Here is a 341-nt window from a genome sequence, read left to right on the forward strand (position 1 = left end):
ATGGTGAGATCCTTCTCTCTTTAAAGAAAAAAAAAAAAGGACTGGACGCAATGGCTCATGCCTGTAATCCCAGCACTTTGGAAGGCCAAGGCAGGTGGATCACGTGAGATCAGGAGTTCGAGACCAGCCTGGCCAACATGGTGAAGCCCTGTATCTACTAAAAACACAAAAAATTAGCTGGGCATGATAAATGGGTGCCTGTAGTCCCAGCTTCTCAGGAGGCTGAGGCAGGATAATCACTTGAATCTGGGAGGTGGAAATTGCAGTGAGCCCAGGCAGCATCATTGCATTCCAGCCTGGGCAACAAGAGCAAAACTCTGTTTAAAAAAAAAAAAAAAAAA

This window comes from Sapajus apella, unplaced genomic scaffold, assembly GCF_009761245.1.
Source record: "Sapajus apella isolate SASKATOON/1434 unplaced genomic scaffold, GSC_monkey_1.0 scaffold33, whole genome shotgun sequence".
Taxonomy (NCBI): domain Eukaryota; kingdom Metazoa; phylum Chordata; class Mammalia; order Primates; family Cebidae; genus Sapajus; species Sapajus apella.